Source organism: Petaurus breviceps, unplaced genomic scaffold (genome assembly GCF_028583685.1).
Source record: "Petaurus breviceps papuanus isolate PSGF00001 unplaced genomic scaffold, PetGlider_PUasm1.0 90418, whole genome shotgun sequence".
Taxonomy (NCBI): domain Eukaryota; kingdom Metazoa; phylum Chordata; class Mammalia; order Diprotodontia; family Petauridae; genus Petaurus; species Petaurus breviceps.
The window spans coordinates 1,981,016-1,993,101 of record NW_027187246.1 but is presented as its reverse complement, the minus strand read 5'-3'; the positions used below and the strand labels follow the sequence as shown (position 1 = coordinate 1,993,101).

The 12,086-nt window shown below is 36.8% G+C and overlaps 1 protein-coding gene across 4 annotated transcripts in view; it reads right to left on the bottom strand.

The window, feature by feature from the left end:
• Positions 1–12,086, bottom strand: part of MYT1L (myelin transcription factor 1 like) — a 704,996-nt gene that overhangs the window by 617,014 nt on the left and 75,896 nt on the right. For all 4 annotated transcript variants that reach the window (XM_069108684.1, XM_069108683.1, XM_069108686.1 and 1 more), the window contains exon 2: positions 6,158–6,250. The gene's annotated coding sequence lies outside the window, so the exon portion shown is untranslated. The remainder of the gene's footprint in view (positions 1–6,157; positions 6,251–12,086) is intronic.

Here is a 12,086-nt window from a genome sequence, read left to right as displayed (position 1 = left end):
TTGATAAAATATCCAGATTAAAAACTTTTTGCCAAACTGATACAAACTCTCTTCATCATCCTTTAGAGCCCAACTCACATGCCATCTCTCCCATGAAGCTTTCCCTAATTGCTCTCTTACCCAGGGTCACACAGCAAGTAGGGGTCTGAAGTAGAGTTTGAATTAAAATCTTCCTAAGTAATTATCACATATTTTGTTGCAAGTATTTCTCATGCAATTATAATGTAATACTGGGTGTCAAATTTATCTGTATTTGTGTCTTAAGTTTCTACCTTGAGATTACAAGTTCAATAAGGTTAGCACTGACTCTTATCTGAAATTTTTCCTTCCCAAGAACCCAGTATGAAGTGCTTTAAAGGTATGTACTCAATAATCTTATTGTTGAATGAAATGAATGAATGAGTACAACAAGGAAAATTCTGTCTTGGAATTCTTACATTTTATATGCTATCTTCTCAACCTATTTTCTTCCCAGCTTGTCCTCATGCTCTATTTTCTCCATGCCACTTCCACTTGATTCCTACCATCTAAGCTTGTTTCTGAGCCTTGTTTTATTTTTTTCTTTTTTGCCTCACTTGGCTTATGGAGATGTTATCTAGCCATGTCCCCCACATTCCTTCCTTGTGCAACTGATTTTTTTAAACCCATGTGTATTAATTTTACATTTGTCTCTGGTGCACTTTATCTTATTAGATTTGTTTCAACATCTTTGCCTTATTAGCATCTTTTGTAATCCCATTTCTGTTGGCCAACATTTTAACTTTCCCCATTAACTTCTTGTCTTCCACAGAAGCAGGCTTTATCTATGTCACTAATAAGCATGTAGGACAGAATAAGAACAAGGGAGTATTCCTACTAAAGACATCCTTCAAGGTGGCTATGGATTCTTTAATCATCACTCTTTGGGAATTGGTCATTTGAATGATCCTGAATCCACCTAAGTGTAATTACTATCTAACTGATATTATTTTATTTGGCCTTCGTGGCTACTTTGAGAAGCTTTGCTGGAATCCAGAAATATGTCTATAATATAGATAGCAATCTAATTATAGTCACAGAGAGGACAACATATTGTATTATTAGAAATTTAAATTACTATAAAAACTTTTTAAAATCTTACTTTTTCATTGGATTAAAAAAATTACTCAGAATTTTTTTTCCAAAAAGTAGCATCGTAAAGATTTGGACAGGTAGAAACAGGACCTCCCCGCTGCTCCAGGTTCGACCTTCCCCAATCCATGTTAAAAGGGGACTCTAAACAAACTTTGGAGCTGCAGAACCCACAAAATGACACAGAGAAGCTAACCTCCCGCTGAGGACAGCTTGGTAGGCCAGCAGGAATTGGCCAGAGCAGTGCTTTGGGAGCTGAGTCCAGCCCCACACGGAGGCATTAGCCCCAGGTCAGGCCTGACCAGCCCCCAGCCAGAGGGACTCCAGATCAGCAGCAGCTGTGGTCATTTCCAGATTTATCAACACATAGATGCAAAGGACAAAGTGAGAGGTCAGTGCAGTCTGGACCTTGGGACCCAGTAAGTGGGAGTGCATGGCTTTTGCCCCCTGGGTGAGAAGCTGCTGAGACGCTGGCACAACTAGCCAGCACCACATGGCAGCTTCAGCTCCTGGCCTGCAGAGTGTAGGGGGACCAAGCACCAGTCTGAGTGATAATCGCTCTTGCTTTAACCTTCTTGGATCTGGATTGCAGTCTAGGGTGGAGGTCCTGGGGTGTGTGTCCAGCAGAGAGGGCACCCATCTAATACCTCCGGCAGCTGAGAAAACCCCAGCATTTGGGACAAAAGCTCCTCTGTCTGGTGGCAGAGTCCTACTGTGGCAAAAAGCCCAAAAGTCAAGTAATTGAGTGGCAAAATGAGCAGGCAAAGGAAACAAAGCAGACAGAAGATTCCAACATTACACTCCTATTTTGGGGACAAAAAGGAGCAAAGCATGGAACAGGAGGAAAACAGTGAAGTCAGAACTCCTGCACGAAAAGCTTCCAAGAAAAATATGAGCTGGTTACAGGCCATAGAGGACCTTAAGAAGCAGATAAGAGAAGTGGAGGAAATATTGAGAAGAGAAATGAGAACAATGCAAGAAAATTATGAAATGAGAGTCAACAGCCTGATTGAGGAAAATCATACCTTAAAAAATGGACTAACTCAAATGGCAAAAGAGGCTCAAAAAGGCAACGAGGAGAAGAAAGCCTTAAAAAACTGAATTTTCCAGATGGAAAAAGAATCTCAAAAGCTCACTGAGGAGAATCATTGCTTCAGAATTAGATTGGAGCAAATGGATGCTAATAACTTTATGAGAAATCAAGATGCTGTTAAACAGATCCAAACAAATGAAAGAATAGAAGGCAATGTGAAATATCTCATGGGAAAAACCACTGACCTGGAAAATGGATCCAGGAGAGATAATTTAAAAATTATTGGACTACCTGAAAGCCATGATCAAAGTAAGAATCATCTTCCAGGAAGTTCTCATAAAAAACTGCCCTGATGTTTTAGAAACAGAGGGCAAAATAGAGGTTGAAAGAATCCACCGATCACCTCCTGAAAAAGATCCCCCCATAAAACTCCTAGGAATATTATAGCCAGGTTCCAGAATTCCCAGGTTAAGGAGAGAATATTACAAGCAGCCAGGAAGAAACAATTTAAACATTGTGGAAACACAATCAGGATAACCCAGGATCTGGTAGCTTCTACACTGAGAGATCGAAGGGCTTAGAATATGATATTCCAGAGGTCCAAGGAGCTGGGATTAAAACCAAGAGTCACCTCCTCAGCAAAACTGAGTATCATGTTTCAGGGGCAAATATGGTCATTCAGTGGAATAGAGGACTTTCAAGCATTCTTGCTGAAAAAACCAGAGTTGACTAGAAAATTTTACATTCAGATACAAGAAACAAGAGAAGCATGAGAAGGTAAACAGGGAAAAGAAATCATAAGGAACTTATCAAAGTTGAACTATTAACATTACTACATGGAAAAACAATAATTGTAACTGATTAAACTTTTCTCAGTATAAAAATAGTTGAAGGGAATAGAAATATATATGAGGGTATATCGGCATATGAAAACGTGTGAATGTGTGTATATATGTTTACAGGTATACATAGATAGAGGGCACAGGACCAATTTAACAGGAAGAGATGATACTTAAAAGGTGAAATTAAGAGGTAAGAGAGGAATATAATGAGAGGAGATGGGGAGAGACAGAATGGGGTAAACTATCTCATATAGAAGAGGCAAGGGAAAATGGTTACAATGGAGGGGAAGAATAGGAAGGCAAAAGGGAATGGTCAACCTTATTCCCATTGAATTTGGCTTGAGGAGGGAATGAAATACACACTAAATAGTGTATCACCCTCCAGGAGAGTAGGGTGGGAAGGGGATGAGGAGGAATGATGGAAGGGAGGGCAGGCTCTGGGGAGGAGGGAAGTTGGAAGCACCCACTTTTGAAAAGGGATGGGATCAAAGTAGAGAATAGAACAAGTGGGAGGTGGTATGGGAGTGAAGGAAATATAGTCAGTCTTTTACAATGTATCTACTATGTTATTGTTTTGCATTAGCCACACATGTACAACCTATACTGAACTGCTTATCTTCCTAGTAAGGGTGGGTGACAAGGGAGGAAAGGAATGAATCTGGAATTCAAAATTTTAAAATCAAATACTCAATATATATATATATACATATATACTATTATCAATACTATTTTACATGTAATTGGGAAATAAGATATACAAGCACTGGGCCATAGAGATCCACTGGAAAAGTCGAAAGGGGTATGAGAGAAAATATAGGAGAGAGCAGATTGGAGGAGGGGATATCCTGTGGGACTGCTATTTTGGGGCGGTGGGTAGGGGAAAAACGGGGAGAAAATTTGTAACTCAAAATCTGGCAGAAATGAATGATGTAAATCAGAAGTTAATAAAGCATTTGAAAAATAAATAAAATTTAAAAAAGATTTGGACAGAAAAAGCTTTTCAGTACTGAGCTATACTCTATATTTGGATATTTGTAATGTCAAAAGAATAATTTTACTGATTTTCAGAGAATCACATAGTTGGAAGGGACCTTAGAGATCCCAAGGAATCCAAATTCCTTCCCAATATAGAAATCAGGTGATCATATACAGATATGTAAGTCAGATGCTATCAGAATGCTTTTACTACCAAGTTCCATGTGCTGATCAAAAAGGAGCACAATTTCCAGGGCAATGATTCCTGGTATCTCTGTGCTTTATTTAGTCACAACACATTGCAAGCAAAGCTTTATGAAGGAGGTGGCACTGGAGCTGAGCCTCGAGGTGGAGAGATGAGGCAGATGGCATCCCAAGTAAAGAGAAGAATGTGAGTAAGAACACAAGGGTGAGAATGGGTGGGGATATTGAATAGTCTGGTTTGAATAGAGCATAGAATGCATGGAGGAGAGTAGTGTAAAATAAAACTAGAAAAGTAGGCTACAGTCAGTTTTCAGAGGGCCTTGAATGTTAGCATAAGGAGTTTATGCAGTTAGAAAGGAGGAGAATATGAAAGCTTTTGAACCAATGGGTGGTATGATCAGATTATTTGTAGTAGGAAAAGTAAATGGCCAATTATCTGTTCAAGAGTCTATACTAAGGAAAAAAGAGAAGACGGGGAGTGGTTAATAGGTAGTTGGAGAAGTCAGAGTGAAAGTTACTGAGACCTGAACTAGGTCAGTAGGAATGCAAAGGAGAGGACAGTTTCAAAGAGCCATTACAATGGTAGAATCAATAAGACTTGGCAAAATTATTGGAATAGATCAAGTTTTAGAATGTGAAATGACTACAGGATGAAAAGATCATAGGTTTAGAGCAAGAGGGGATTTTATAGACCATCTCATCAAATTTCTTCATTTTGATAATGTGACTGAAATCCAGAAAGGTTGTTACCTGTTCAGGGTCATACAGTATGAATAGAATAGTCAAAATTCAAATCCAGGACTCCATATATAGTACTTTCTCCATTGTGCTTGGGATGATTTAGAGTCAAAGCTGACTATGAATATTAACACCTAGAATAGTGGTATAATTGTCTACATAAAAGAAAACCAGAAAGATGGGGAGGTTTGGTGGAATAGATGAAGAACCTATTTTGCACAGGGTATGTTTGAAGTATTGATAGGACCTAAGTGGAGATCCATCATGTAGTTAGAAGTGTGGGTCTAGAGAGAAGTTGGGGCTGGAGATGTGGATTTCATTCCAATGATAACCTGAAGATCCGAGTGAAAATCATTAAGTGATAGAGTAGGAAAAAAGACAACGAATTCCTGAGGACAGAAGCTAAGGAGTACCTACATTAAACAGACAGGAAAAGGAACGGAAGTCACTGAAAGATTGAGAAGGAATAGCCATACTAGTCATAGGAGAATTAGGAAAATTCATTAATGTCAAAGCCAAGAGAAAAGAGAGCATTAAGAAGGAGGTAAGTCTATAGAGTCAATTGCTGTAGAGATTTCAAGGAAAATGAAGACAAAGACAGGAACTCTGAATTATGGGCATAAATAACACTAAAGAAAAAAGTTTCCTCAGTTTCTTCAATGGCATTGTGATTGTACAGATATAGGTTAACTCTTCTGAAGTTATAAACTAAAGTCCATCCATAACTTTTTATTTACTGGGTGACTTCTATTCATGTTCTATCATTAATCCACCAATAAAAGTCCACCTAATTTACTAGAGGTAGCTATCTCTTTGAGGCAACTATATGGTGTGGTGGATAGAGTGCTGGACCTGGAGTCAAGTAAATGAGTTCAAATCAGGCCTCAGACACTTTCTAATTAGTGTGACCCTGGGCAAGTCACTTAACCTCTGTCTACTTCAGTTTTCCTCAACTGTAAAATGGAGATAATAATAGTACCTACCTCCCATGGTGGTTGTGAGGCTCAGATGAGGTATTTGTAAAGCTGTTAGCAGTTAGCATAGTGTCTGCAGCATAGCATATACTTAATAAATGCTTAATCCTACCCCTTCCCTCCCATTAAAAACAAATATTCTGTGAGTAGCCATGGAGCACTTGGAATAACAATTGGATGTTCCTTTGTCTTACTACATGATCATTTCACCTGCTTTTTTGGGATACTTTTATGCCATTATTTGCATGCAAGTCACTATTGGTAACATAGCGTCTACTTACATCCACTGTGTCTCCTCACTGTTCCTTGGGTCATCCACAATTTCGATTGTTCAAAGACTGTAGCATTCCATGGTTTGCTCCCATATAGCATCACTAGAAGAACATTAGCATTTTTAAAAGTGGGTTTTTGCACTGAGGAATAAACTGGAATTGCTTTAAGATGTTATATAATTTCTCAAGTGAAATCTAGCTCACTCTATTTCTCCTATTTCATTCTGTACCCAACCCATTGCCCATCTTCAATGTTGGTCATGTTAATAAAGTTAGTCACAGACTAACTCAATGTTAGTAGCCATTTGGTTTTTATTTTGTGAATTGATCTATTTTGAGCTATGTGTATCTCAACAAAGAGGCCCTTTATAGTATTCGGGGGCTTTGTGCAATGAATAAGATGCTTTACTTAAACAGAGGGTATTTCTAGGCCCTTGCCATCTGCAAGGCATCTCTTTTCTAGATGGACTCTGAGTAGAACCTACCCCACGATGAGTAGGGAACAGCTCCAGGAAGCAGAAATCTCTCTGTTTATGACTTAATATCAGAAGGTCAAAAGCAAAAAAAAAATGAAAAACACTAAAGTTATGGTTTCAAATATTAAGACATCTTGGATGATCTTAACATGTGCATGGGTAATACCTTGTTGGAGTAGAGACTTTAAAACTATGTTTTGCTGTACAAAATGAGTGCTTTTAATTAATGATCAACTAACAATAAACATAGTGGGCTCATTGTTACTACACTTTTCAGTCAGAGGTGTTACCATAAAGTTATGATATTATAGAAAAATTGTTCAAGAAAGATATATTTTCATCAAGGATACCATGTATGCATATGTAAATCATCCTCATAAACGCTGTATAAAGCTGAGAAGGTCGCAAGTTATTATTTTTTTTTAATAAGCAATTGGGGTTAAGTAACTTGCTCAAGGTTACACGGCCAGGTGTTTCTGGGTGGGTGCCAAGTGTCTGAGCCCGGACCCAATCCCAGGTCATCCCGACTCTGGGGCCAGTGCTCTTACTTGCTGTGCTATCTGGCCGCCCCAAGCAAGTTGTTTTTAAGGTTCTTCCATCTGCCTTTTTTCTTTTTTGTCTCTTCTGAGATATTTTCAATTGTTTAGTATCTTTACTTTTTTCATATATCTTGAAAATTAGCACTTGATGCTTTCCAAATTCTTAAGTTACAGAAATATTTTTTTCCTAGGTGTACTTGGTCTGGTTCAGCTGATCTTTCCACCTTTATCTTTACTATCATGTCTACTCCATTACTACATAGTGCAATAGGGATGGAGGTGTTACAGTTCAAATGTGGTGGCTCAGCTCTCTTCAATGACAAAAATAAATTGCTGAATAAAAATACTGACAAATCTGCTCCAATTCTCATGTTTTTGTTCTCCTAGTTTCATCTATGCACACTTCTTGGCTTACCTGATGTAACTACATCTTAAACAAAATTTTCTACAGATTTTTTTCCCCTTTTCAACTCTTTTGTAACATTATACTATTTGCACACATGTTCAACACCCTCCTAATTAGATTAGTGAAACACAAATTCTGGCAGGTTCTAGCAAGATGGAAAGTTTTTGAGAATGGTTTCAGCAAAAGACCATGTTTGATATCTGAGAACCAGTCTAGTCATGTACAGAGGGGCTTATAAGTTTTCCTCAGCTATAAAGCAATAACTATTCCTTAGACTCTATGCAACTCATGAGCAGATACTCATACTTTCCATTCATTTGCCATTCACATCCAAAAAAATGCTTGCAAACTGACAAATATGTGGGCTTCCAGACCGAAGTATTGGATGTGGGAATGAAACTTGTGGAAAAGGGATGGTCAAAAATTATAAGATGTTACTAAATTGGAAAGTTATTGTGAAATTCAAACAATTTATATTTTGAAGGAACATTTCCATTCACACTTGGACTTGTGAGCATGAAGAAAAGTCATTGTATAGTCTCCAAAAATGTCTCTCTCTTTCCAAATACATAGCTTACACACATTACTGAAAACCAAACTATCATATGAGCCTTTTTTTTGGTCTAGAAAATAAAATAAATAAAAATTTCATATTAACTTAATGAACAGGGTTATCTTTTTCATTGTTCTTCCTTCATCTGATTTGGGTTTAATTTGGGAGAAAATTGTATCTACAGCTGGATTTCATAGTTAGACTGAGACTCAGAATCTAAGTAGTTATTTTTCATCCAATATGGGGAAAAGATTGAAATTTACTGAACAAGAAAGTGACAAAAGGTAAAGGGGGTGAAATTTTTCTCCTGTGAGAAACACTAATGACATATCAGCAATTTGTCCTATAAAGCATACACTTCAGGAATTATATGACTCTATTGCTTGAAATTCATTCTATAGTGTCTTACATAAAACAATAATCAGGTTTTTTTCTATTACAGAGCATGAAGTTTGAAAGGGATTAAAATAAAATATTTGGAATTCTGGGTAAAATGAATTTAAGGAAGAGAATCTGCTAATTTAGCATTATTAAGTGGAAAGAGCACTGGATATGAGACAGAAGATCTGAATTCAAATTTTCCCTCTCCTTATTACCTAAATAATTGGTAAGCCACTTTATATCTCTGGGCTTCAGTTTCTTCATAGTTAGTCAAAATTCTCCATTAAGCATTTACTCTTCAAACTTCATTTTTTTCTTGTAAAGACCTTTATAAATCCCCAAATTTATCTCATGCTTCAGACTTACAGAAGATGGTTTAGCTCATCATCAGCTCACTCAACTTGCCTTCATCACTCTGCTTAACTTCTAATCATTATTCACCCTTCTGTCTTTCTGTCTCAGAGGATGCTATTTCCTTACTCTTTCTTTACTCTGAATCTTCAGCCCTAATTGCATGATGTTCTAAGTGAAATTTTCATGGTTCTTACTAGGGAAGATCCAATACTTATTATAATATGGAGTGCTTTGTTTAATACAGAATCTGGTGCCTAATTATCTACTACTTTTCCCTAGGAGTCAAAGCACTTGAGATTACTTTTAAAACTGACCAATCTTACACGGGCAAAAGAGGTAGATTTTTCAACCTCAGAGTAGTTTGAGGGCTCTAACCTCCCCTCCCAACATTCCATACTGTTTGGAGTTTTCACTGCTTTGGGTTACAGCATTGAAAACTCCTACTGAAAAGAAGAAAAAAAATACTGCAGGGGGCAAAGCTTGATAAGATATTATTAACCATTAATATTTTAACTTGCACTGAATTGAAATTCAACAAGCACTAATTTAGTGTCTACTATTTACCAAGTGTTATAAAAGGTGCTACAGATAAGAATAAATGAATGATTGAAATGAAATAAATAAGTGAAAAAAGCATTTATTAAGTTCTTACTAGTTCAAACAATCACTCTAAGAAAGAAATGACACAGCAGGCAAACTTAAATAGGAATTTTTGTCCTTATCCCCATTTTACCTGCAAATCCATTTGAAGGGGAGTAGGGGTAATGCAAAGGGTAGTTTGTTCTGCTGCAGTAGCACTGAGAAATGTGATAGCTTAAAGGTTCACATCCCCATCCCTTCCTGGTTCCTTGCAGTCAGTTTCAGCGAGAGGGGTTGATCTGTCATTTAGTGCATCCAACCCTATGGTTCCTTAACCCATGTCACTGGGAACAGTTTTGAAGGTACCAGAAATGTAGCTTTGGGAGACTAGTGAAGGAATTCCAAGGTTGGCAGGAGAGAGGAGCAGTCTTCTATGAGGTAAAGGACTGACAGACTGAAGGACATTGGAGTGAAAGAAGCATGTTTCCCTATATTTGCATTTTGGATGAAAGCCTTATTGGGTGAAAGCCTTATATAATTCTGGATATAGCTCTGTGACACAGAAAGTGCTCTCAAAGAGTGTATAACATAAAAGGAACAGAGTGGGATTCAGGGATAGCAAAGGGAAAAACTGAAAAGGGTACAATGCAGGAACATTTTGGTAGGTATTTCAGGCTAATGAAGCTTCAAAGCATGGATACTTCCCAGAGGGCAGATCTAGGTAGGGCACCACAGAATGGAGACAAGGGCATAATGAAGAGCCTGGGTACTGGGTAGGGGAGCCCATTTTGTGACTGTATATATTTTTAAATAACAGAATGACTAATGTAAATGTTTGTGTGCTTAAGATAGAGGACATGTCCCTACAGGCTCTTTCCCTTATTTCTGCAAGGTTGGAAATCATCCAGATTTTCCCTGGATGCTTTGGGGAAATGTAGGGTTCCCCAAAGAGAAAAAAAAAACTGCTTCACTGGTGGCCTTGTTTGCTAGGGATATAATAAAACTTTCCATGGGGCTCTGGTTTTTGCTTGGTCTACTTCAATCTAGAAAAGTGTTTTTGAACTTCAGCTTTACAGCTAATTCCTGTTTTAGCACCTGTTTTATCACATCATCATCATCATCATCACCATCAACAACAGTTTGCCTTTGCTTGTGATTTTATCCTTGTAACTAGCATCTGCTAAGAGAAAATACCTTTATTAATGTAGATGAGTAACTTTCTGAAACTCATAGACAGTATGTCAGAGGTGGGATCAGAACTCAGATGGTCTGGACCCCAAAGTGAATTCTCTAATTCTATGATTCTTAACTGTGTAATAATGAATTTATCTTTTCATTATTTTGATTATTGTATTTCTTTCTAACTGGTTTCCTTTGTAAAATTATATATTTTATTTTGTAGAGTTTCAAACATTATTTTGAGGAAGGGAACCTAAAACGTGACCACACTAACAAAAGTATCTACAACACAAAATTTGGAGCACATGTTCTTTCTTTTGTTAAGTACAAAGTTACAGTGCCTCTCTTATTGACATTATTATGATACATAAATAATTTGTTATATATTACTTATAATATAATATATTGTATATAATATATGTAGGACATCTCTACATATATTATATACAATATATTATAAGTAAGCATATCTGTAAGCTATTAGGCTTTAATACTTTAAACCTGCACCAAGACTTTTGGGACTCCCAGGATATTTTATATATGTGTATCATAAACAATACATACTAAACAAATAGACAATATAATATATATAAGCCTTGTGTTTCTCTAAATAATAAAAAAAAGCTTTGTTAGCATGATTACATATGTTCCTGGGTAAAGGGACAAAATATTGCATAAAAAACCTTTCTTAGCTATGATCAGTCTAATTCAGGCATTATTTACAATTTCTGATCTTGAAAATCAGATACCTGCTAGATTTGCCTTCTGGACCTTTCTACAATTTAACTACATCTATTAAGATGAAATTTAATAAGGCTATATGTGTAATGTCTACAAGATGATGGAAGTATAATAAGATGACAACGTTTCTAAAATGCTCTTGGGGTCTTGTTGCTAGCTCAATAAGAATAAAACATGATATGGCATCCCAGAATGCTGATATAATCTAAATCTATACCATATAGGTACAGCATCCAGGACTGGGAATCTTGATTAAGAAAAAATGGAATTTATTTTTGCATAAGGTATGATGTATTGGTCTAAATGTAATTTCTTCCATACTGCTCTCCAGTTTTCCCAGCAGTTTTGGTCAAATAGTGAGTCCCAGTTGCTGAGGTTTTTGTCTTTATCAAATGCTAGAGTATTAGATACATTCCACACAATGACCATCCATGATTGCAGAAGACTGATGATGAAATATCTATTCATTACAGAGAGGTGATGGATTTAGGATTCAGAGTAAAAGATACATATGTACATATCTATCTATCTATCTATCTATCTATCTATCTATCTATCTATCTATCTATCTATCTATCTCCCTATCTATAACTACTGAAGAAAGAAATCTATTTTTCTTTTTCCCCAATGGGGCAAGGGGTTAGAAGTAGAGAAAATGATTTTTTAAATAGAGAACTAGCAAAGTGAATTGTTGCAAGCACATTCAGATGAGATCACTTTATTATTAGTT